The 13,450-nt window shown below is 39.5% G+C and overlaps 1 long non-coding RNA gene across 4 annotated transcripts in view; it reads left to right on the top strand.

Annotated features, from left to right (window-relative positions):
- Positions 1–13,450, top strand: part of LOC116443040 — a 66,459-nt gene that overhangs the window by 544 nt on the left and 52,465 nt on the right. The window contains exons 2-4 of one of the 4 annotated variants that reach the window (XR_004239737.1): positions 582–737; positions 2,099–2,176; positions 13,169–13,246. This is a non-coding gene — a long non-coding RNA (uncharacterized LOC116443040). Of the gene's footprint in view, positions 1–36; positions 738–2,098; positions 2,177–11,268; positions 13,247–13,450 lie in introns of those variants that run through there. The other 3 variants (XR_004239736.1, XR_004239738.1, XR_004239735.1) reach the window with 3 other exon arrangements.

The raw sequence follows: 13,450 nt of genomic DNA, 5'->3' as shown, positions 1-13,450 counted from the left end.
CAGTACCGCCGGCGGCTGCGGGGGGGCGCCCCAAAGGCCGCTGCGAGGGAAGGGGGGCGCCGTTCGAGCCGTGCGTCACGTGGCTTCCGGCGCAAGCCGCGGTCTTACCAAACTCTCCGAAATGGTCGGGAAAAATAAACCCCCCAACGTCGTCTTTTAGTGTCAGCGAGTCGGGCTGACACTAAATCCTTGGCCAGGAGCCTTTTGTGGGTGCCTGACAAAACTCTGGCCTCCACACAGACGCTGATAAAAACTTTCTCACCTATTCATACATTTTTATCAAAATAATGTTCACTGCTTCTAAATTACATAATTAATCATTTCCAACATGGGAGGCGCCTCAGGGCGGCTGAGGGGCGGCCGTGCCCTGGGCTGTCACGGGCTATCCTGCTGCTCGGCCCTGCTTCCTCTTCCCTGCTTCGCTGCCGCTGATTCACTTTTCTCGTTGATTTTTAATTAATTTTTTAAATTAATCATGATCAGGATATTAATTATAAGCAGTGTGGTAGTGTGTGCACTAGACCTGTAGGAAAACATAGTCCAGAAACTTGCTAAATGGTGGCTTGTTCCGATGATCATAGGAAATACCTTCGTGACAGGGTGAAAGTCACCCCGAGGCAGGGGGTTCCATCCAACTTTCTCCGGCCTGAATGCTGAAAATAAAGACGGTAATTTTGTCTCAGTGGGGGACAGAGAACAGCAAAGAGCAGCAGAAAGACGAATCCAGCGTTGCCCTGGTTAGACACATTCGATTTGAGCTGAAAAGGTCACTGCCCACATCATTGCATCACGACGGCCGCTGAGGGTATGAGGCTGTGGCAGACTGCTTTTACCAAGGGTGAGGCGTTTGAAGTGGTTTACTGGAAAGAACCAAGAAAGTCAAATACCAAGAAGCAGGGGGAAAAAAATCTTTTTTAAAATACATTTTTGTTAAAGTAAACATTTTCTTCATTGTTTGTGCATTTTGTTATTCCAGAAGTGTAGCTTTTTAAATTGCTTTATCTGTCAACTCTTATTTGTTGTAAGTAAGGCACTCATGGTGCTGAAGGGAAAGTCCATTTGTAAAATATTCTTTCAATAAGAAAGGGTCACTTAATAGTATTCAGGCATTTCCTCATTGATATTTTTTATGTTTGTGCCGGTGCTTGGAAGATTTCCGAGGAATTCCTAGCAAGTATTTGAACTGGAAACGTGGCTGTTCTGTTGTATAAGGACTCCTGATCTACGCTAAGCAAAAGAACTTGATGATTAGAAATATTCAGCCCGGTGTGGTAATACAGGTGTCGGCACCTATTTCTGTTGGCAGGTACCAGGTACCAGGTGACAAACTCGGTGTGGATCCAGGGTTAGAGTTTTGTTAGAGGTTTTCCTTTTGTCATTGTCTCTGGCTTGCAGTATTTACCTGATCAACTGTTAAAAACCCAAGTACCTCAAATAACTATCTTTAAAAGGCTTTGTTTCCTGGGCTTTTTGGGTGTAGACCAAATATTATAAAAGAGAGAATTAATGTCTCCCAGCAGTGAATTGGATTTGCTAAAATGTCACCACCAATCTCTTCATGAGCCCCTCAAAATACCATGTTGTCTCTTGGTCCTTAGTGGGAAAGAATATGAGTTGAAATGAAATAGAGTTTTTTCTTAAATAACAAAACTAAATATGTTCTAAACAACAAAAATCACAATAGCAAAGTGAGAGGTCATGTGGGAGATCTTTTACAAAAGCTGCACTTCAAAATATCAACTGACTTAGAAATTTGAAAGTTGATGGAAATAATAGTAAATGCAATTCTTAGAAAGGGATTAATGTTTGCATTAAAAATAACCTTTTGGATTAATATGGGTAAAAAAGAAAAGTTTCTCCTAGTGGTCTATAAGATGTGTTGACTTCAGTTGTTAATCTATTAATTTATGTAAAGTTAGGCCTGAAACCTCTTTCCTGTATTTTCAATTTATTTTTCCAAATTCTGCTAAAATCAAGGTGCCTCAAACAGAGCTGTTCTCCCCAGTGAGGAGGATGTTGGAAAACGTATCAGAACTCCCAATTTTTTAATACTCATGGAAGGAACAAACACAACTTTGTTCTTTTTGTCTCTTAATAGGATTGTCCTTGCCATAAACTATTTCTGACGTGTTGTGCTCATCTCCAGCACAGCAAGGACCAAAGGTGACTGTCTAAGGTAATTAGAACATTTATAGAGGTTTTGCAGGTATGATGCATAAGAAGGTTCATCTCCAGGCATCAAAGAGCTCTGGAAGACATAACATCCATTTCCCTAAGGAGACAGATCTCCACATCATCTTACAGAGGGTCAGTACAGTAGATGATCTATGCAATTATTAATGGTTTCTTCCCTTAAAATACTTTTAAAAATGAGAATTTCATATTAACTCAAAAAGTTTTTTTGGCAAAGAAAGGCAAAAATTACAAATTGAGGACAAGTTGACAAACTTTGTCCAAAATGAAACTAAAGGTTTTCATTCATTTTGTGTGGGGGTGTTTTAATTCTTCTTTTAGAAAATTGGAAAAGGAAAGGAAAATGTATCAATTTTCTGCATTCTTCCCTATATTGAGGAGGGGGTAAAATTTCAGTTAAACATTCATCAACTAATATATAATCCCTAAATAGAGATCACAGATTTGTCCAAAGAAGACACAGTTCCAAGTTAAAATTCCAAGCCAGGGGTATATCTATTCGGTTTGGTTTCTGCTAGCTCAGTTGGAAAAATGTCTGTGAAAGAGATTTCTTTGATGCCATTTTCAATATTCTTGTGTATATTATTAGAACTCTGCTTTATCATCATTGTAATAGTAGTTACTCACTACAAAGTGGGGTCATTAGTCCTAATTCATATTTATAAATACACCAAATACACATACAAATTCATATTTAAGGTGAATCTTGTTCTGAAAGAGTGTAATATTTTGTCATAATAACATATCTCAGCAGTCCAAAAGTGCTTAAAGCACCATTCCACTCAGTTGCCAATAGGTCAGGACTGTCAGTTTTTCTCATTCTCTGACTGTAATGTAAATTCTTCTCTCCCAGACTTCAAGCAAAAGATTAGTTTGTACCAAGTTTTCAGCTCTTTCCAGCAGTAACTGTCTTAATTTAAAAAATACTAATTCCTTGAGCTATTTTTCACATGTAAGCTTTTCCTTATTGCAGAAACAGGTAACATCATTTTGGCTCTATCTCTATAAAAGTTTAGGAAGCTATCAGGTTTATTAACATTTTCTAGAAAGCTATTTCTTCATGAATCATCAGGTTACATTGTAATCTACAGCTGGATAGTTGGTAGAAATACAGCCACGTGATTCTCCCCATGGTGCCACTGTGGGCACTTTACAAGAGCCTCTGTGAAGTGGAGCATCAGATCTGCCTTTCAGTGGCCAGATGGCCACTAAATGTTTGTGGGGGTTTTTTTATTGTTGCTGTTGCTTTCCATCATCTCTTTTGGAAATGTAAGAATTGTTATTCTAAACCTACAGTCTTTGTGAGAAAACTGAAATTCCATCTGCTATTGACTGAAGGAAGCTGAGGGGAAATCAACAGAAACCACCTTTTTCTAGGCAGCATTTGATGCCAATTCTGAGCCGAAAAACCTCAAACCACTGTGCATGAAGTACTCTGGATTGCTGGTGATTTAACCTGGTGGCCAAGGCAGATGCACATTTCATTATGAATCTTCATTTGCTTCTGTGATTTTTATTGTGTCCTATCCTGACCACAGAACTTATAAAGCTTTTTTTTAAATGACAGCAAGCTTGCTATTAAACAGACTTTATATGTTCATTAAGTTGAAGACATGCTAAATCAAGGGTAGACTTCTCAATACACAAAAATATCTTAGCTGTCATGGGCCAAACTTCCAGAAGCCTCAGATACTTCGCAGTTAGTTGAATAAAAGTTGTTGAACTGTTGATGTATTTCATGAAACATGGCCTTGCTTTAATGATGCTGGCTGCATGTCTGGATACACTCATAAAATGCTGAGGAGGAAGAAGGGCAGGGATTCCTTTTGTCAGTCCATTTCCCTAGGAGTATCTATCGCAATGGCATTGTCATTTTATGTATCATAGCTAGTCCTGTTTCTAACCCAGCTTTTCCTTAGCCACTCCTTTCCTAACTTCCTTTGGCTACAGCAGGCTATAAGTCTGACCACTGCTAGTCTGACGCCCCAAGTAAATGTGTTTGGCAGATCTTGTATCCTCTCCTGTATTTCCAAGAACTCTAAACCGTTAACATAGTTAGCAGTCTAACAGCCTCTTTTCTTTTTCCGCTCTCTCATCTTCTGCCACCAACTTGGCTTTCCCCAGCAAGATTCCTGGTGAATCCACGCTCACAGAGAGCCAGCTGTATTACTTCTGCATTCCTGGCTTAGGCCAGTGTTAATGAAGATCAAAGGAAGACAGAAGATATTGAACTTCCTCAACAAACGTACTTTGCCTGAGTAGATTTCGTCAAAAGCACTTTGGATTGTGGGGCATGTGCAAATATTAACCAATGGGAGAGGTCCAGGCATAGCACGTTACATTTCTTTGCTCTTCATACCTGGTTCCTGTGGGATAAATGGAGCCTTTCTGGTAGTACAGAGTTAATCTGTCTTCTCCTTTCCCAGCAAGGTGAGGGTCCGTTTGTTCCATCTTATGCTACAGGGGCTCTACTGGTTCTAATCCTAATTCATGTGGTGGTAAACAGGTCTGTGAAAATGTCACTTGCTGGGGTTGCCTGAACCAGAGGAAGCCATTTCCCCCATGGCTGAACTCGTAATGCTGTAAATAACATGAATGCTCTCAAGAGTTAAGGATCTGGGTCTCTGCCCGTGCTCTTTGTGCATGAGCTCTTGTTGACGATGAGTTCTCACAGAGTGTGTAATTCAGTTCAGTTCAGTTGCTAGACGAGACATGCTAAATGTCAGGCCAGCTTGGGAGCTTTCCAGGAACCACCAGCTGATACTGACTATATCTCCTTTGGTTGCATAGTCATCTACAGGTAGACATCTAGATTTATGTCTTCATCTCAGGACTGAGATCTGCCATGAGTCTCCCTATTACCTTCCAAAGCTGGTTTCAATATAATCATCTGAAATTTGACTTAATGGAGACCATTAGTCTTCACCTCATGTTTGCAGAAAGTGATTTACAGCCCTGCTGCTGCTTGCTAAAGAATCTCTTCCTTAAGAGATGGGCTTGCCTGGTCCATTTGAAAAGCACCTTCCTTGTCTCCCTTTGTTCCTCTGCAGAGAACATATGCCTTCAAAAACACTCAGCATCCACATATCTGGGGGTTTGTCTTGCTTGACTTTCATGTTTCCCTCTCACAAGGTAATGGAACAGAATCTTAGAATCTTTGAGGTTGGAAAAGAGCTCCAAAATCGAGTCCAACCTCTGAAGACCTTTGAGCCCAACAGTCCCCGGTTTAGGGATATATAAGCCAGAAAGAGGTTCCTGCCACCTGCAGTACTAGTTACAGTTTGAGGTCTTCTAGAAAATGTGTAGCCTTGCCTGTTTCTGGGTACTTTTAAGAAACAGATACAGTCTGCATTCAGGTTCTGTGTGTTAGTATGCTATAGGCCACAAATGCAAAAAGCCACACGGCTTTCTGCACACTCCCAAGTTATTTTATTTTCTCATTGTATTGATTCAAAATACTGTCTAGTCCAGGGGGGCTGGGTAAAGACAAGTTAAAACACAAGTCAGTTATAGAAATAATTGATTCTGATGTATCTCTTAAGTTTGACTTTTTTATTTTTCCCAGAAATCAAGGGTTGACATAATGGTATTTTTCCCTAAGGAATTGTATTTTTGCTTTTAATAGATTATAAAGGAAGCAGTTGAACAAAGTAATATATAGGGAAAGTGAATTACTGGGCTTTTAAGGGATGTCTAAGGAGTGAATTGGGGATTTTCAGTCAGTATTAAGGAAAACCTCTTCCAAAGATGTGACAGCAAGAACAAATAGATTTTAAAAAGGTAACAAACTTTTAAAATAATCAAACTGTTAAGCTTTTTACAAATGAATTTTTATTTTTGTCCTCATTTAACTTTGCTCTGCAGAAATTGTGATATATATTTACTAAGGCGGTTTGGATATCTCTAAGCCTTAAAACTCAGGTTCTGCATGGTAGTCAATATTTTCTCTGTTGTCTGAGAATAATGTATTTTCCCCACAGTAACCTGCTTACTCATCCACAGAATCAGCCCCAGAGTAATCAAACCAAATACCTTTAACCCTCACTAATTACTGGGGTAGAGGGAGAAAATGAAACATTTTTCTGGAAAAAAATTATCACTAAAAGTGTTATTGAAAGATTTGAGCATTTGAGGAGTCTAGAACTAATTCTTCTTGGAGTATTTGAAGGTTCTTAGTAACCATGGGTATCATCTGTGGGCTTTGTGTTGGTGGATTTATGGATGGATAATCCATTGGGATTATCCAAATTTCTGGATAATTTGTGCTGGAGATGTGCAACACTCATGCTTATGAGCCATATTGCATCTAAAAGCAATATATTTTTATTTTTTTGTTGCAGCTTTTGTGCCTGTCACCTACTGTACATAGTTGTCAGGTAACCTGTGTTTTGTTCTTCCCTGGGCCAGGCTGTGCTGTCTAATGACCAGTTTTATTGATCAGTTAAGAAACATGGAGCTTGAAGGTAGAGAAAGAGAAGTGGTTTGATGAAAGAGACATCTCTTAGCATGTTTTTCCTGTTACTGTTTTTTGTTTGGGTTTTTTTCAACAATTAGTGTTATTCAGTTACCTCATATTTAAGGACAGCAGTAATTGATTTCATTTACAGCCTTGAGTGTTTGAGTTATCTGCAAAGTGTAGTCCATGATCACTATTTGTGAACACTTGTAAAAATTCTGTACTTTGAGTAAGATTTTTCCAGTGTTCAAGCAGATTTAAAGCCACAACAGTCTTCATACATAAACTTCCCTGCTAAGTACTTTAGTGATACTTCACATGGACAGAAATTGCAGTTGTTCCCTAGAAATCCCAAAGTAACAGAAAGCTGCAGAAGGCAGGCAGTGCAGTTTTGCACTACCTAGAGAAAACCTGGTGCACCCTCTCTGCTCAAATTAACACTTAAAATCGGTGGATTCATGTGATCTCAGGTCTTCAGCTGCCATCAGCACAACTCTTTTACTCTGCTAGGTAAGAATAGACTGGCTACTCAAGAGAGACACATGTTTGATGAGAAATATTAGGACAGTGAAAAATATAAAGGGCAAGGAGAAAATGCGCATTTTTGGAGCAGGATTTGAATAGTGTGCAATAAGAAAGACTGGAGTCTCTCATTGAGCAAGCATCCTTGTGTGCTGAATGGCATGAGTTTTTGTTGGAAATCCATCTAAAAATTCTGCCAAATATAAGGGAAACTACAAAGCATTTTTTACAGCAGTGTATGGTGTCCTTGGGATGCAGCACCCGTCCTGTGGCAGACACTTTCCATGAGGGAGAAACTTGGAGGTGCTTTAAAAGACACCACAGGCTTTTGTGGCTAGTCTCTGCTGTGATATAGACACACTGGTATGGACATGTCCTTTCAGCTCAGAAAAACTCTGTTAAGTAATATGTTATAAAATATTTATATATCTTGGTTTTTGGCAATAATACTGTACCTGCCATCCAAGAGGAGCAGTTTTCAACCTTGTTTTATAGAGAAATTGTTTCTATTTCTCTTTATTTTTTCAGCCAGTGTTGCATGCTTTCATGCTTATTTTTTTGCAGGGCTTTTTATGCTATATTTACATATAGAATAATGTTTATTCTGATTTTTGTAGTGAGGGCTGTTTTGTTATGATGAAGTAGACATTTTTTTATACCTAGAAATAATGGTCCATCTACGATGTAGGCAGCCTAAGATTTATAGGGTCTTTAAATACTCGTTTTCTTGGGTTTAAGTACTTGGCTTTTTAATCAGGTGATGGATAATTTTGTTGTTCACCCAAGTATACGGAAAGGGATTTAGACCAGTGCTTTGCCCTTCAGTATAGTTTTTTTATCTGCATTTCACCTGACTGGAAATAGTTCCATGCATTTGAAAAAGGTATGTTTGTGCTATTAACTTGTTTTATGATGTACCCACATAAAGGCAGGAATTTCAGTACATGTAAATGCATCACACTGTATACAACTTCCCTGGATTTGGTTTCAATGGATAATGCCTTTTTGGCTTTGTCGTTTTTTAGGAAGGAAACTGAAAGGAAGAAGTCTCATTTACCAAATGGGGGAAATTTTATATGTTAATTGTTGGGTTATTTTAAAGTAAATTAATTTTATTTATAAGGTTGTAATGGAAATACTTTCTAATAATTTTCAAAAGTACAGAAAATGTTTTGAAAATGCTTCGGAAGCTTGCTCCTCTAGGCATCATTATCGAGATACAGTCCTATTTTATAGTATGATATACTATGATATCAATTAATAGACAGAAGAGCAGAGCAACAGATTAATAAAGGAAGAGGGCTTCTAATGTACTTTAACCTTAGGAAGATGTTAAACTTTTAAAACACTCTGCAGGTGTCATGATACATGTTGGGTGTTTGATAAATCCCTGTGTTTGTTTGTAATACTCATATAATCTCTTTAGTATTTCCCTCTACATGATAAATAATGGAAAAAACTATCGCCTGTGGAACTGGAAGTCCCAGTTTTTGAAAAATACTTTAGTTTTTTTCCCTAAGAGAGCCAGAGAAAATGTGTCTTTTTAGTCATAAAGTAAATCAATAGTTTTGTTTTTAAATTGTTGCACTTCCTGGAGAGCAGCTTTACGCACAGTTAGGGTTAAATCTTACCTTATATTGATGAGAGACTGTTCCACACCCCTGCAGTATTCATTACTCTAAGTGCTCCTAATTTACACTTGAGGATCTTGCAGCCTTACACAATTCTCCTCTAGAAGAAATTACTGATAAAACTGATTAATCTTCCTGATATCACTCTGAGTTGAATTGAGTCTCCAGAAGGTCTGCAAAATATCCTTAACAGTTTTAAGTGTTATGTATTGTCTTCAAATGTAGGTCTGATTTTAAGGAGATTTAGTTAAAATGGGATGGGGCAAAGTTTAAAGGAGCATTAAGGAAGTGTTTCTAAATTGGTGGGAAACTTAAAAACAACATTTTAAACTTGAAACAAGTGTAGCTATTTCTTTGTGAGGATTGTTCAATGACTCAAGAGTGGGGTTTCACTATTTATCTCCCCACAACTAGGGTAATTTTCTTTCCATGCTTCTTTCAGGCTGAGGAGGTAAGGACTTCAGAAAGGAAGTTTCTAGCAGAAATTACTACTGTCAGTTGTACCCTCTGTAACACCAGTTTTCTCTTCAGTCTCTTCAACCAAGTCATGGTTTAGCCCCGTGTCGCATCACATAGATCATTGGGAAGCAGACTGAAAACTTCAATTTAAAAAATCCCCAAACAACCAACACAACAAAGTACAAAATGTTGATCATAAATTAATGAGAAAAGATCATTAATCTGATTTTCCTCTGAAGGGTTCTCTTCTGGGGGCTTCTTCAAGAAGGCATTCAACCACTTGTCTGTGTGCAGCTGGCATTGAAAGCCTTGTATAAGGCTTACAATGAGAAAAGCTGAGTTTTATAGGCACTTCAACTGGTACTGTTGCCAGAAGAGAAAAGGTAGTTCTACTGCCCATTCCCAGCTCGAGCTGTTGTTTCCTCTGTGTTGGCACATGTTTTTTGCAGCTGACGTTGGAGAGCTGGTTTGGATTAATACTAACGTCTTTATTTCTTTGCCAGGATGGTTTCCACTTAGGTGAGTTTCCTGATCAGGTTCCACCACCTGGCTGCAGAAACAACACTGCCGGTTCAGGGGGATGGCATCACAAAGTCCAGGATAGAGCTCTAAATGGAAGCTATTTTTCTTTAGGCCACCCTGGTTAGTAATATAAGAATATGAATTATGAATCCACACATTTCAGCTGGACAAGTTACAGAGGGTATACGTAAATTAATTACGGAGCTGAATGCTGTCCACAATATGTGCAATATTTGTGTGCATTATTTCAGAAGATGTCTTTAGTTCTAATTTGTGGAGAGAAATGGATTAAAGAAATTAATGAATTGATGAATTAAGGAATGGAGACTTTTAGAATTCCCTCAGCCTTACTAAAATCCTTTTATTCCAGCTTCTTTGTGCTGCAGAAGAAGCTAGAGGAGTGGATCATGTAGAATAATTCACACAGTATACAAAAATTACTTTGATGAAAGAGGCCAAGCAAAGTCAGGAGATAGTATAGATTTCAGTATGACGTAATTGCAAGCAGGGCTAGCTTATGCTACCTGTCTTGTCCCCGTGTCCAGGCAGGGGCTGTCCCTGGCAAGCCCCAGCCTGCCCTGCTCCCCCCAGGGAACTCTCAGACCCCAGGGATCTACTGGCAGGTGCAGCGTGTCTCATTCAGCACCTCTTAGCACCCAGGATGTGTCTCCAGAGCTGAGATGGGTGAACAAAGGGCAAAAACCATGAAATCATTAAGAAAAGTAGGAGCAAGGCAGCATTTCCTGTCAGTATTTGGAAAGATTATAATGAAACAAGGAATAAATGGTTCAGCAGGAAAGCTCAGTGCAAGGCAAACCTTTGTGGCTGCAGCAGTGACCACGGCTGTGACCGTGGCCTTGACAAGAAAAGGAACTAGAGAGCAGCTTGTGGCACTCACTGATGCCGGGCTCCTGACACATGAGAGGGCAACAGGGAACTTGGTTGTTGAAGGTCTGCACTGCCTTCCTTGTGGCACTTGGGGATGCATGTCAAGGCCCCAAAGCTTGTCAGTGGCTGCTGGTATGAAGGGGATGTAAAGTTATGTGACACATGAACACTACAGAAAGACTTTGAATAATACTGTAAGAATACAGATAGCGTTGTGAGGGAGATGCAGAAAAAATTGCAATGGTGAATGTTTGGTTCTAGTTAAGTTTTCATAACTGAATCCATTTTCAAAGCCAACAGAATAGATGTTTAATATTTAGCTGAGGTTCTTGAAAGCCTCCAGGCTTTTAGCAGGGGAGGGTCCCGGCAGCAGGGGAATCCAGCCAGAGTCACGATACGAACACCGATACGATTTGAGCATCATGCTCCAGTTTTATTATTCGGTTACACCAAGTTATACTTTTTCCAAAGTTCACGCCCCTTTCCCATGAGAAAGCCTCTAAGCAGCGGGGGAGCTGACCAGTGTATACCTTTTCCCAAGGCTGTTCAAGGCTGCCAGCTAGCAGGTGCCTTGCAAGCCTGTTTTCGGCCTGAGGCCCCATCAGGGGTACTTCTGCAACAGCCCTGGGATGCCCAAGCCCTCCTGGAGGGAGGAGGAATCCCTCTACACAGGCTGTCTCACGTTTCCTGCTTTACAGAAGCTGAAAGATTTTGAACTGCATTGTCAATATATTTTACACCTTCCTATGCTCCGGACAGGTGTTCTTGAGAGGGCAGCAGCTTTGGATTGGCTGGTTGTCATGTAGACAAGGATGTTTCCAAAATAAAGGCACACAATACATTTGTAAATCTTCCAGAATATATGAAAGTCTAATCAGACTGACTCAAGACAGCCAAAGTGTGGTGTATCTCATTTCAATTCTCTCTTCCCCCAGGACTTGTCTACAAGAAATATGCAGACATTGTATTGGAAGTAGAAAGCATGAGTGATAACAGTAGTCAGTCCTGGTGCAGTCCTGAATGTATTTTAGTTTTGAATGCATCTAAGTGTTTCCCTTTTTCATATACTGACTATATCTGCACCAGCCCTATACAATACTTACTTTTGTCACCAACAATATAGTCCTGGAGCAACACAACTTCCACTACCCCACTTTTCCTTACTGTTAGCACTTGATGGTATTTTCTGGAGTAAGTGATGTGTTTATTGATTTGGTAGACAAACAGGGATCTTGCACAACCTCTTCGAAGGAGTACATCTGTACTCTTGAGTACAAATGTATTGGCTGTGTGGGATTTGTGAATTATCTCTCCATTCTGAGTGTTCTTCTGTTTTCTTCAAATGATAATTTGCTGGTTATTAAGTATACTGAGCTGCTGGCTGGTTTTGATTTTCAGCATTACCTTTTATATATGTAAATACAATATTAATATATCTATAATACATATACAATACAATGTTCATATATGTATTCATGCATATATGTAAACAGTGATACTTCTCCCATCACTGAGATTTCTTCAAGACTGTCACTCTTACAGCACCTATTTGAAGTGTCTTTCTTCTCAATAACGGGCATTTGAGGAAAAATATTGCTATACATGTAAGCAGCAAGTTCAGTGTTTCTCAGCAGTGTAGGTAAAATGAAGTTGTACCACCCTTAGGGTAAGGGGCAAAGTTGCCTGTGTGATCCCATTGCTGGCAGCAGCAAAGGTCATTTCTGTAGCCACAGCTTGGTGGGAATAATAGGAAGGCCTGAAGCAGATTGCTTGGGCTGTGGATAAGAGTGTATGGTCCTAGCAGAGATGTGAAAGTCTGTAGAAGAGAAGTTTCTTCCGTTATAGTGTGAGGGCTACAGCCAGTTCCTAGAGGGATTTATGGTGGCCATCTTTATACTTCTCTGGTCCATTCCTTTTGATTGTATAATGACAGTAGAAATGAACAGGATTTTACTCACTTGATAAAGATAGCAGAACAGAACATTTTACTCTTATCAAGGACAGTTGAACAGAACAGCATAGCCTTGGAAAAATAAATAAAGGATGTAACTTCGATAAACAGAAGTCATGCAAAACGCAAGCAGGATGCCAGCTCAGCTCTGCAAGGCTGATAAAGCAGAAATTATGCAAAACAATGATATTGTGCTTACTCAAAAGTGGGGGTCAAGGAACAGCCACATAAAAAGGACACTGAATGAAGACAGACCCCAAAGAACCATATAAGGACTTCCAATAAGGGGTGCGACTGTCAAATAAAGTCAAGGAAATGGAAATAGCTCATGAATATGTAATCAGTGTGTGTGATAAAAATTTTGTTCACTCAACACTCAGGGCACTCAGCTGGAGGAAGGATCCTTCAAGTGAGCAGCATGCTGCAATAAAGAATGCCTGCTTTCTAATATTCAAACTGTGTTAGAAAGTTTTTATCTAACCAATTTTGATATAATTTTTGGCAACTTTGGATGGAACACTCTGCCTGGTCTCCCATGGATCCAAGGAGGTCTCTGGATCTTCATGGAAGCACTGAGACTTTCCTGGAGAAGACCACAGACCCTCGTACCAGTCTGGGACACTGGTAAGACCCCATTCGATATAAAGGAATTTTTTTTTAATCCTGCCCAAATAAGGCATGTGGATCTTCTAGCACAGTGGGTGAGTTTTTAGGTATCCCAGAATTTGGTATTTGACTTGGTTTTATCAATTGATAATTGTTTCGTATTTGTATTTGTATCTGTATTTTAACATTTTGGGTCTACTATTCAGAAATGGGTAGTGGACA

This window comes from Corvus moneduloides, chromosome 4, assembly GCF_009650955.1.
Source record: "Corvus moneduloides isolate bCorMon1 chromosome 4, bCorMon1.pri, whole genome shotgun sequence".
NCBI lineage: Eukaryota > Metazoa > Chordata > Aves > Passeriformes > Corvidae > Corvus > Corvus moneduloides.
The sequence above is the reverse complement of the archived record's forward strand: the minus strand, read 5'-3'. Positions and strand labels throughout refer to the sequence as shown.